Source organism: Hylobates moloch, unplaced genomic scaffold (assembly GCF_009828535.3).
Source record: "Hylobates moloch isolate HMO894 unplaced genomic scaffold, HMol_V3 SCAFFOLD_3, whole genome shotgun sequence".
NCBI classification, from domain to species: domain Eukaryota; kingdom Metazoa; phylum Chordata; class Mammalia; order Primates; family Hylobatidae; genus Hylobates; species Hylobates moloch.
Genome location: NW_026652278.1, coordinates 86,150,818 through 86,160,913, shown reverse-complemented (window position 1 = coordinate 86,160,913; position 10,096 = coordinate 86,150,818). Strand labels below are relative to the sequence as shown.

At 46.4% G+C, this 10,096-nt stretch overlaps 1 long non-coding RNA gene across 1 annotated transcript; it reads left to right on the top strand.

Annotated features, from left to right (window-relative positions):
* The first annotated feature begins 4,517 nt into the window (after nt 1-4,517).
* On the top strand, nt 4,518-9,833 carry LOC116479416 (uncharacterized). The gene is made up of 3 exons (XR_004251000.1): nt 4,518-4,620; nt 4,746-4,815; nt 8,882-9,833. It is a non-coding gene; the product is annotated as an uncharacterized LOC116479416 (long non-coding RNA).
* Nucleotides 9,834-10,096: the final 263 nt, after the last annotated feature.

Here is a 10,096-nt window from a genome sequence, read left to right as displayed (position 1 = left end):
ACAGCTACACAGATACAAAAATTATCAAAGCTTATAGCTTTACAACAGACAATTTAAAAGACAGGATCGATGTCTCTTAAGTAGTCTGTGTGGCAAGAAGAGATCCAATGTTTCCAGAACTCTACTCCACACAAAAAATTAAAGAGCTATAGAAAGGGAGATGATGACCTATTAGCAGCCCTGCTGAGTCGTTAAGGAGTCCCGAAATTCTCAAATCTTTCTGTTGTTCCCTAAGTTTTAGAGTAGCTCCCTCCACAGGGGCAACAGGTGTCCCCCAGTCCTGAGCCCTGCAGCTGTCCAGGTGACACTGTCTTTATACATGAGCAGACGCTGCTCCAGCCGATGCTTCTGTGTAACTGGAGGCCCTGTGTGTGCTGAGGTGACTGAAAATGGTCATGACGGTCACCAGCTGAGAAGAAGGGCAGAAACATCTGTTCTGTTTGTAGCCCCCTTAACACACACCACAGGCCCTCGAGAAGACAGTTGGAGCATCAGCAGCCACTCTCACAACATGCTCATTTCAGGGCTCTGGAGCCCATCATCTGAGCCACTCTTGTGTTTCCAGAATTGAAATGAGAAACTTCAAGGTTCAATGAAGTCCAACAGGAAAGCATTACATTGTTTATATGCTTTCTATATGCTTGTCTATATGCATTGTCTATGTGCTGAACTTGAGGTGTAAATACAGGATTTCTACCAACCAGAATCTGGCGGAGAGAGGATTTCTACCCCTCAGAATCTGATGGCATCGTGTGCACGCACACACACACACGTGCACACATGTGTGCACACACATAGTGAGACAGCTCTGGAAGTCAAGGCCAGTGTGGGAGCCGGTGAGGACCCAGGCAAAAGGTGCTGGGGTGGAGGGAGGCAGATATGCATTATAATTATGCCATGTGCATAATCGCACTCAACCATAGTTACAGGGCTACTTGAGGAGAAGTAAAAGAAGGCAAATGAAAGCAGTGAGCCTCTGAGTGGGCCGTGTCGGGGCAAGGAGTGGGGTGTGGCCTTGGACTAGGACTTGGATCATCTCCTTGGTGTTCACAATGGCTGCCAACCTCTGAAGGCGGCCTCTGAAGATCCAGGAGTCACTCCTGGTGGGCACAGTCTCTACCCGTCATCTACCCTGAGCGCCCCCACCTGTCTGCCAGGTGAGAACAGAGAGGGCTGGGGTGGGGCTGTCGGCTATGGAAACACAGGAATGTGCTGAGAAACGGGCACCGAGGGCAGAGGGCAGATCCACCAGTGCTGGGCGTGACCAGGGAAAGAATGTTGCCCCTCAAATTATTTTCTACCAGGGCATTTAGTTGTAGAAGAAAAAGTGTTCAGAGAACACGGATCCTTCCAGCTGAGAAAGAAAAAAAAAATCAGAGAGAATGGGCAGGTGCAGAGGGAGCCACCCAAATCAAGGACACCATGTAGGAAGCCCAGGATGTGGGCCAGGGTGGCTGTGCCTAGAGTCACGGTGGCAGAGAGGTCACATTTGGTCTTCACCCTTTTTTTCTTCATGGCTAGCACAGGGGCTGGCACCTTCTGGGTGGTTGTTGAGGGAAAAACTATAGGAGTGCAGTCTAGCAGTCAGCCCTCTCTGAGTCTCAGCTCTTGGGGGTGGGAGTTGGTGTGGAGAGGGTCAATGCCCAACTCCAATCCTCACGCTTCTCCAAGGTCAGCATCTATTCCTCCGTCCTCCAAATCCAACTGGGAACATCTATGTCTCCTTGACTTGGCTTCCACTCAATTGGTGGAACCACTCCATTGGTTCTGCTCAATCTGTTGGCCTCCTTGCTGAGATCCTGAATGCCCAGGGGCTTCTCTCCTAGTCTGCCTGGCCTCTTCCCAAGGTTCTCAGCAGTGGCTGAGTCAATATTAAAACTCACCTCTGCTAACCCAGACATCTCTGCTTTTTCCTTTGGGCCCCATCATCTTCCTGGAGCAGGAACAAAGGTGCATTTGAGCCACGGTCATACTAACTGCAGCAGAAAATGTGGTTGCACACACCCGGACCGTTGATCCACCTTCTTGTCTCCTTGGAGCCCAAGACCAAGACCAAGACCACCTCTGAATATATCAGCTAAATCCCAGTGAGGTGGAGGCCATGGGTTGCCCTGGAGAGTCCCCGAGTGTTTTATCCTGCCACAGCTCCAGGATGGGCTCAGCATTCCCACTGCTGATGACTTCATCTCACCACCTCTCCTGGTGAGATGGCTGGAACGCTGGCAGGTGGGAGCTGATTTATAACATGTTCTTACCCCACCTCGGTGTTCTGTCCACCACCTCCTTGAAATAGTAAAGCTGTGTGTGTTTAGTGGTTTATAGTCTTTGTTTTAAGTTTGTGTAGTTTCTGATATTCACCTTCAAAGGAGAATTGACAAGCTGGACCTCATGGAGGATCCACAGCCCAGGAGATATTCTTGTTTTTTTTTTTTTTTTAATTTTGGAAGCAGAGGCTTCAGTTGGGGCAGGTCAGTGTAAGTGGCCCTGGGCCCTTGGCAGGCCACAGCGGGCAGAGCCTTCCCCCAGCTCTGTGCACGTGGATGCTCCAGGATGGAATAGAGTCTACCCTACACTTCACCAGTGCCTGGGTCACCTCCTGACTCATCACTAAGTTACCTTGAATTAACCTGCTGACCAGGCACTGGGGCCAGGGTTTAATTTGCCTCCTCAGGGTCAGCCCAACCAAGGAAATGTTCCTTGCCCAACCATGGGCTCCTGTGTGGGGAGGGGCTGGGTTGAGAGCCAGTGGGTTCACTGTGTGGGCCAGGTGCAGAGGAGGGTGAGGCTGTGTCGAGGGTGCTGCTCTCTGCTCTGTGGCCAGCTGACTCAGCAGCAGGGGACCCTGGCTGGACTGAGCACAGGGAGGATGGACTGCCCCTGCAGTGCCACACAGGAAACTGTTTCGGACTCTGGAATAGTTGATCAGCATCTGGGTGCAGGTTCTGGAACTCCTTACCTTGCTTACCACCCCCATAAGACCATGTGACTCTTTCCCCATGCACCCAGAGGGCACCTTGGAGGGGGCTGGGAATAAAAGAGGTGGGTCAGTCACCCTCAGCAGGCTGGGCGTGCCCTGCAGGGAGGCTGGCACTGTGGGGTGGAAGACACAGGCACATTCAGACTGCAGAAGCAGGGTTTCACTTCCAGGCCCTCTACACTTCATATTGTACTCACGTATTTTATGTTTGTCTTCTCTAACATTTTGAGAGAACAGGAAAGGACAAACTCAATGCCAGTTATTGGAAACTTTCTAGAAGCCTCTTTTGGCTGATTCCCATTGGTGTCCTGTCTTCCCCATGCTTCCCAGCGGAGGAGGAGATAGTCCACACTCTGGGCAGGTGGTCAGCATCATGAAGTGTCTCACCTGATCACTTTCTCTGCTGTGTCTGGCTGGAGTCTGGCATTCCTGGGGCTGGTCAAGGGTAGGTGGGAGGGAGGGATGGGGGTAAGCTGGGGAGGCCCCTTGGAGCTGGGATTGGACCTTCTTACCCAGCACCGATGCAGGTCCTGCAAAGGGGATGGGTAACAAAAAGTGCAGCTGCCCTGAAGTACTGTTACTTTCCCTGTCTGAAGTACTGTTACTTTCCTTATCTGAAGTACTGTTACTTGCCCCATCTGAAGTACTGTTACCTTCCCCATCTGAAGTACTGTTACTTTCCCCATTTGAAGTACTGTTACTTTCACTGTCTGAAGTACTGTTATTTTCCCCATCATCTGAAGTTCTGTTACTTTCCCCATCTGAAGTACTGTTACTTTCTCCATTATCTGAAGTACTGCTACTTTCCCTGTCTGAAGTACTGTTACTTTCTCCATCTGAAGTACTGTTACTTTCCCCATCTGAATTACTATTACCTTTCCCATCTGAAGTACTGTTACTTTCCTCATCTGAAGTACTGTTATTTTCCCCATCTGAAGTACTGTTACTTTCCTCATCTGAAGTAGTGTTACTTTCCCCATCTGAAGTACTGTTACTTTCCCTATCTGACTTGTCCTATGGGTGTGTTCCTCTCTCACAGCAGCCTCACAGGATGGTGGCTGTGATTTGGGCAGGGTCTGTGTGTTCCTGGCTGTCATCCAATAGGACCCTAAATTGCACCTCCACTTCTAAAGCGAGGTCTGCCATCCTCTTCCCACCTGCTGGCATGTGCAGCAGCTTCTTCTGGCTGCACAGAACTCAGCGCTTGGGCCCTGGAGCTGGGGCCGTCTCTCCTGGCCTGTGACCTGGGGCAGGCCACTGATTCAGTTTCCCTCATCTTAACTGTTAGCTATTATTATTTTGGTGATAGGGACAAGTAACAGGTGAAGAAACCAAATAACTAGAAAGGATTGTGGTGTAAAACCTAAATCATAACCAAGGGAGGGGCATGCAGGTTATGTTTTAGTTGGCATGGTGGTTACTTAGTCTCTGAGGTCATTAAGTGGCCTGTGGTCTGAGACAGGTGTGATGTGAGAAATCCAGAGAATCATGAGGGAGTGGGGCAGGCTTAGAAAAGGGAGAATCTGCTGCCACAGAGGCCAGATGCCATGAGCCCGAAGGAATCATCCCCCTCCCAGCATACAAGCCTGGAGCCAGCCTGCTCCTCTGGCCAAAGCATTCCACCCCCTGGACCTCTTCTCCAGGTACTTCCTGTCCAGATGGGCAGTGGCCCCAGAGCCTGGGAAACCTGCCCCACAGGTAAGGGCAAGGGATGTGTTTGAAGTTGGTGAGAGGCTGGTATGAGCCTTGGTTGCTGCTCTGGAAACAGGAAGAAGACATGTGGAAGAAGAGATGTGGGTATGGTGGATTCTGACCCTTGGCTCCCCAAAGTTCCACAGGTATGTGCAGTTTATCTGTCTCATTGATTATTAAGTTCTGTGGGGGAATGGCTCTGTCAACATAGTCCCAGAGACATCTGTTGATGCCGTAGTGTTCCCTGCAGTCAAGGTGCCTGCAGTCAAGCGGAGGAGACTAATGCAGAAAATCAGAACTGCATTATCTTAGTGCCCAAAACAGAAGTGGGCATTTTGACATTGCAGTGGCAAAAGGAGGACATGGTCAACTACAGGTGGCTAGCTTAGTTTATTAATAGCAAAATATTAAAAAATATTTTAAAAATTATATTTGCCTCCCAGTGGAGGGTCTTGGGTAGTTGGGCAACCCGGTGCTAAAGATAGGACTGGGACTTTCATCATAAACCTTTTATACATTTGTGTTTTTTTGACATTTAAAAATCAGAATATTTTCAACTTAAAAAAAAAACTATAATAGGCTTCCATAGTTCTTAGAACTGGGACTGTCCACATCAGGAATACGTGATTTGCAATGCCAAGAAAGATGTGCTGAATTTATTCGGCAAAGTAAAGAGAAAATAAAATTTCTTTGAGTATTTAAAAAAACCCAGGAATGAGTGCTATGCATGCCACACACTAGCATGCCAGATAAAACAGATGTGGAGTCAGAAACTGAATGATATGCCTCTTGACCTTTGATTTGACCTCTTGTGCCTTTGATTTTGTCATGTGTATATATTACTTATTTAAGAATTATTCATGTAATTGTAGAAGTGGATGAGGAAATGATGTAAAAACAGCTACTCCTTGTGGAAGGTTGGCCTTTGTGCTAAGTGCTGTGTGCTCCACCTCATTCCTAGAGCAGGGAGCATTTGCAGAGGCTTGGGAGGGAGTGGACGCGTCCCTGATGCTAAGGGCAGAGGAGGAGCGGGGCCCTCGGGCAGCTGGAAGGGCATCCTGAAGAGACGCCTGCCTGCCGCCGTTCTCCTGGCAGCAGGGCACGCTGGGAAGCACCTGGCAGGAAGTGAAGAATTTCCGATTGTCAGCGGAGGGATGGGGCGTCACCAAGTCTGAGGCAAGCACACCAAGAACCAGCTAAGTCCAAGGATCACCTGCATGGCAAATGGTGAAGGCAAAGTCCAGCTGCCAGCCAAAAGTAGAGCACTTTTACAGCAAGCTGTTCTCAAATCATCTCCAAAATCCAAAGTTGGTGTAGCTGCAGTCAGGGAAGTTCAACAGGACATGGGCCAGGGGTAAGACAGAAGCATATCTTTACCTGGTTCTCCATCTGGGAGATGAGCATCCTGAGGGAGAAGGACCAGACATCTCAGTAAGGACTGGTGCTCAGTGTGTCGGGGCGTGGGGGGCGTGGGGGCTGGGTGGGTGGTGGTGAGGAAGCAGGAGGGGCCAGATGGAGAAATTTGAATTGTTCCTTTTGCTGCAGACAATAGGAGCACGATAAATTTTTCAGCAGGGGAGCCATGTGATCACATTTCTGCTTTAGAAACAAAGGGAAGAGCTCAAAATCCTGGAATGATGATATCTGAGCTGGAAGCCCTCATTGAGTTCTGACCCTCTCCTTGTGAAGCAAGCAACTTGCCAACATCATCAAACCCTTCATTTAAACTCAGAAGAAAAACAAAACAGAGCAAAACAATGCAATCCCCAAACCCTTCCTGTCATTGACCCTGGGTCACCGTCCTATTTCTAACAGGCACATTTTAATTACTGGCAACTCATTTTCTTGATTGGGTCTCTACAGCAGGCTGGAGTCTTTACTCTCGAAGACGCCCTCCAGGTCTGTACTCTGGTGTCCCACTTTTTTCTTTGCTTCTTTAACTGGACCAACCCAAGGCAAAATTGTGATGTTGGTAGCACTTATTTTTTACTTCCTTACTCATACTACAAGAACATCTGAATTAAATCTGAATTAAATTATATACGTTATTTACTTTATTTAGTTATACAATAAAGTTTGGTAAAAACAAATTATAAAAATGCATACACAGGATGAAAGACTTAGGGTTACATATGACTGGCCTCATCTCTTAAATTAAAATACTCTCTCCCAAAAGACCTAGAGAGATTACATGATCCTAAACAACTAGCTGGTAGCAGAGTTAAGGCTAGAACACCTAGCTCCCAGTGTTCCTTCTCTTCTACTGTGTATACTGGCCTATTTTTCATTACATCTTTATTTTGGTATTTATTAGAGAGTATTTCTTCAGCTATTGCTGCCTAGAAAACTATGTGGAAACTTAGTGGTTTAATAAGAATTTATTATCTCCCATTGTTCTGTGGTTGGCTAGGTGGTCACAGTCATATGTTGGCTGGGGCTGTATTCATCTGAAGGCTCAGCTGGCCTAGGCACCCTGGATGGCTTGCTTGCCTGGCTGCAGGTTGATGCTGGAACTCAAGCATAGACTTAGACGTAGACTCTTCATGTGGCATGGGTTCCTCACACCATGACAACTGGATTCCAATAATGAGACTGTCAAGAGACCCATGCGGAAGCTGCAAGGCTCCTTATGACCTGGCTTCAGAAGTCCAGTAGTTCCCTTCCGCCACATTCTATTGGCCACACAAATCCCCAGGACCAGCCCAGATTCAAGGGGAAGGAAATCAGAGCCCACTTCTCAATGGGAGACAGGACAAAGGAGACCATCTTTAATTTGCTACAAGGAAAGTGGAGAGAGTAGGAAAAGTAGAGGCTGCACTGAACAGGTAAATTTGAGAATCATTGCAGTAAGAGTTTAGGGCAACATAGAATGAATTAAATTAAGTCAGCACAAAGCTGGATGGCATACTTTTAGGCACTAGGTAGACAGGAATCAGTAGGACACCCTCTGTCTTTCAGCACTCATGTTCTATTAAGACACAGACATTAAGCAGACAGTCATTCAGATTTTAAGTTTTAAAACAGAAGTGCCTATTAGTTCATGAATCCATCCATCCATCCATCCATCCATCCATCCATCCATCCATCCATCCACCCACCCATCCATCCATTCACCAGCCTATTCATCTATCCACCCATCCATTCATTCATCTATCCATACATTATTTATATATTTATTGAGGTCCTGAGGCTAAGATCTTAGATCATTGAGCTTACATTCTAATGGGGGGACAGATAGACCCATTGCAGGCAGTGATATGAAGAAAATAAGATGAGGAGGGGCAGTAAAGTATGGGGTGGGAAGGGAGCTGCATTCCAGTTAGGGTGATGGGGGAAGTTTTCTCAGAGGACAGGAGAGATAGGATGACACTTGTGGGATGAACAGGATCCTGCCAGGTAAAGATTTGGAGCAGAAACTCTCAGGAAAATGCAAAGGTTCCTGGGGCACAATGAGCTTGGGGTGTTCAAGGACCATAGGAGGGCAGTGTGGCTGGAGCTCTGTGCCTGGGGAGCACAGAGGTGTGAGAGGTCAGGGAGGCCTGAAGCAGTGTTGGGAGTGCAGAGAGTCCAGGGCTTGCCCTTCCTGGGGCCACTGCTCTGTACAGAGCAGGTGATATGAGAGGTAGGTCCTCAGGGATAAAGGCTGCACTTGGCTTGAATGAGTTTATAATGAGGGAGGGGTCATAGGAGGCTCAGGTTGGAGACAGAGGAGGATACTAATAAAGATAACGAATATTTAGTTATCCCTAGTCATGTTCTTCTCACAGTCCCATTTAAGCTTTATAATCCCTATGCAAAGTGGGTGCTCTTATTATCCTAAATGGAGGGTCAGTGATCAGCAGTCACTTTCCGGGCTTGCTGACTTTGAGGTCCCCTTAGGAGGCATCTAGGTGGACATGTGTAAATAAACCATTGAGATTACACCTTGCTCATATTTGGCACTCAGTAAATAAGTGTTGCATGTAATAGGGGTGAGATATAAAATTCAAAGTAGCTCCTCCCTGGTGCTGAACTTGAGCGGCCAGAGGAGTGTCTATGTTACAGCTTGGTGGCACTGAAATGAGGTTGCTGAAATGTGAATTCAAATCCACTCTAATTTCCAATAAGGGCTTTTTGTGTTCATGTAGTGGTCACGTGTTTCTTTTTTGGGTAATGAGTCTCTGAACTCCATTCCTGTGTTTAGGCAGGGCCTTTCCCACCTTTATTTTGCAGAGCCCAGCTCCCACTGAAGGCATAGGACCCAGATCCTGAGAACCAGATGCACCGGCCTGAGCTTTCGTCAGAAGCAAGGACACACAGAACCTGTCTTAGAGGCATCATTAGAGGACTGGACATGGTGGCCAGAGGCCGCAGGGACAGAAGCCCCAGGGCCATGTCCAGGAACTGGGCTCAGGGGACCTCCTGGTGCCACCAGCATATCTCAGCCCATGGAGTTCCTCTGGTCTATTCAGTTCTCTCATTTTCACTTAATTTAGTTTTTGTTGGCTTTCTTAAAAAATTGCCCAGTTCATTTACGTGATCACATTTATTGTGCAGAGTTGAGTGTGGTTCTCTCATAATTATTTAGTCTCCACTGGGTCTGTGGTTATATATCCTTTCTTATTGCTAATGCTGTTTGTGTTTGATTTTCTTCTTTTTTTCTTGGCCTGACTTAAAGAGGTTTGTCTGTTTTATCTTTATTTTAAAAATAACCAACTGTTTATTTTTACTTCTCCACTGTGATTTCCCCCTTTATTTCTTTAATGTTTGAGTTTATATTTTTTCCTATTTATTTTGGCTTAAATTTTATTATCATTTTGCTATATCCTTGTGTCAAGTGCTTAATTCAATTATTTTGTTATTTTGACTTCTAAAAAATCAGTTAATTCTATAAATTTTCCTCTATGTACTACGTTGAGCAAACTCCACAGGTTTCTGTAGGGGGCATACTAATTGTAATTCAATTTCAATTTTGTTTTCCATGTGTAGGTCCAGATTTATGTGAATGTCCAAATACTTAGAGTTGTTGGCTCTTCTTTTGTTGTTAAAGTCTGGTTTTATTACATTGTGGTTAGAGAAAATAATATGAAGGATTTTAATTTTAGGTAAAGCATTAATTTTTTTTATCCTCAAACATGGTCAATTTTTGACAGTGTTCCAAAAATATACTATGAAATATATATTATCTGTTGGAATAGAGTAATATATATACACACACTGCCATGTGCATATGTTTATATATCATATTTAGTCAATGGTGGTTATGTTAGCCAAGTCCTGGAGTCATCTCGATTCAAGTTTGTTGAGGCAGAATTGTCCATTTCATCCTCAGCTCAGCTTTAACTACTTAACAGAACCTGATTCATATAGGAATTATGTAAATATTTGTTGAATGAAATTCAGTGTCCCCAACCTTTTTGGCACCAGGGACTGGTTTTGTGGAAGACA